The sequence below is a fragment of the Talpa occidentalis genome, unplaced genomic scaffold (assembly GCF_014898055.3).
Source record: "Talpa occidentalis isolate TD23 unplaced genomic scaffold, MPIMG_talOcc4v2.1 talOcc4.5, whole genome shotgun sequence".
NCBI lineage: Eukaryota > Metazoa > Chordata > Mammalia > Eulipotyphla > Talpidae > Talpa > Talpa occidentalis.
In genome coordinates, this window is record NW_023604861.1 from 40,394,757 (window position 1) to 40,397,261 (window position 2,505).

General features: G+C 34.4%; 1 pseudogene; it reads right to left on the reverse strand.

Annotated features, from left to right (window-relative positions):
- Positions 1–971: 971 nt before the first annotated feature.
- On the reverse strand, positions 972–1,087 carry LOC119260064 (U2 spliceosomal RNA; annotated as a pseudogene).
- Positions 1,088–2,505: the final 1,418 nt, after the last annotated feature.

Sequence of the window (2,505 nt, forward strand, 5' to 3'; positions counted from 1 at the left end):
TGTCTATCTATCTATCTATCTATCTATCTATCTATCTATCTATCTATCATCTATCTATGTAAGCATGTGTGTCTCTATCTTTTCATCTATCCATCAATCCATCCATCCATTCTTGTAACCACGTGGCTTTCATGAAAGGTAATTTAACAAGATGCTTTGTTTATGGGGAAAAAAATCCAATCATGCCATAAAGGTGTTCGTCCTTGAGAACAAGGTCAATGAATAATAGATTGACTGTAAACTGAGGAAGATGACTCTGTAAAATTTGAAGTAATTTTTGGCAATAAAATGAAGTGAGTACTCTTTCCCTTCCTCACACATCATCCATATAACACCTTCTTGCAGTTGCTAGACAAGAAAAACCCCATAATGGAACCTCTTTGCTTTGTCCAAAAAGAAAGTACTTTAAGTCAACCAAATAGTTGAAGTTCTTAACTTTTACCATAAACAATGTACAAAATAATGATTTCTCTTTATTGTCATTACATTTTTATAGCATCTCTCAACTATCCATAGCATTCAGTGGAGTAGGAACCAGGAGCGAATATACATCTAGAGTGAAAGCAAACTAAAAAAATGCAAATTATATTTATATATAGATGTATGGAATGACTAGAAGTAATAACTTGTATAAGCAGCATACTGATACGAATTTAGAAGAGAGGAATACGTTAGAGCATTTAAGTTTCTCCATTAACTTTTACATTTCATTCTAAATCATCCCCATTATACTACATTAATTACTGATAACATTTCCATTTTATTTTCCCTCATTTGAAATGTTAAAATAGTCTAAAGTTGACATCAGAGAATTTTCTCAACTAAGTTTATCTTGAGTTTTAAGTATAAAATAACTTTCATTGTTTCCCTTTTTAACAAGACTAAATGTTGGCCTAGTGCCTTGCACAGGAAACTCACGAAGTGCATGTACTGAGACCTGGAGAGCCTGCATGTGATTACTCTTCCTTTCCAGAGCTTGTGCTGTGTCACTTCACTTATAGCAAAGACCCACTTGTTTTGCTAACTGAAAGAAATCTGATAAGAACAGATACTACATTTGATCTTAGCCAAAAGGCCCAGAAGCAATTGAAAGAAATCTAAAGGGGACTTTTGCTTTTTTAACAAAAAGATGAAAAATGAAGGCAGTTGTTAGCTCTTTTTTTTTTTTTTTTTTTTTTTCAGTTGCAGAGACAACACATGCCCTAAGCAGAGTAAGAGACATGACCAAGTTCCTTCCTGAGAACTATTGCATTTAGGTTGTATATTTATCATACCAATCCTGCTTTTACCATGTGTTATTTTAGGTTTATGTGTTATTTGGTATGTTTTGATTGGTTATTTTTTAGATCTAGGAACACTTCAATAATTTTCATTATAAATTAGTAGCAATGGTTTCTTCACTTTGTCTTCTGATAGGAAAACTTTAAGACAGGAGGAATACTGATTTGATCTTTTAGTTTTGATAGCAGTGAGTGGATTTGAATTTCAAAAAACTATGCCTCTGCTGACTTTAAAAAAGTGGAATTTTATACTTTTTCAAATTGGAATTTTTAACTTTATCAGTTTCTAAATAATTGAATAGTTGAAATAAGATCATCTCAATGGCAAGTCTTATGCCATATCAGATCATTCATTTCAGCTTTATCCTGTATTTTTTATCATTTCCTTTGGTTTATCATTTTCTTTGGTTCCTACAACCAAAGAAACAAGAATTCTAAAGAAACTCTGCTTCTAGTAAAACTGTCGCAGACTGTATTCTCCAAAGATAGTGACACCTACATACATATACTGTTTTCCTCCCCTTAAGAGCTGGGACTGTCTTCTTTTGAATTGGGGCACAGTCTTGTGATTATCTGACCGATAACTCAATATGACAGAAGCAATGCTATCTGCCTTCCAAGTCTAAGTCATAATAGAGATACAGATTCTGTCTTGCCTCTCTCCAAACCCTACCACTTTGCTGTGAGAAAGCCCAAACTAGCCCCCAAGGAGAGCAATGCAGGGGCCCACAGTCAGTCAGTCACCAGGCCTGTGAGTGAAAAAACATAAGTTCATTCCACCAGTTTTCAGAGGCCCTAGCCCCAGAGGAATTGGAGTAAAAATGAGCTGTCTTCATGAGCTCTTGCTGGGAAATTTGTGTACAAAGTGAATATTTGGGATTGTTTTAAGCTAAGTTCTGCTGTGTTTGCTGCACAGCCATGGTCACTATTACAGTGGTACCATTCATTGGGTAATGGAAATTTTCTTCAAATTAATTGGATAATGTCCAATTTACCTTTCTTCTAAACACAAATATAAGCAAGCACTTGACATGTGATGCTTTCCCACTCCTGTTAAAATTCTGAAGCAAATAGGAATTACTGTTTGGGATCAGTATCATGTAATGATCCAGCTCTGGATTGTTTCTAAACAGGGAAAAGGAGATATTTGTAAGAAAGAATAAGATACTTTCTTTTCAAATAACTTCAAACATTTGGTCTAAAGCATTTTTGTTTCCCTGGCAAC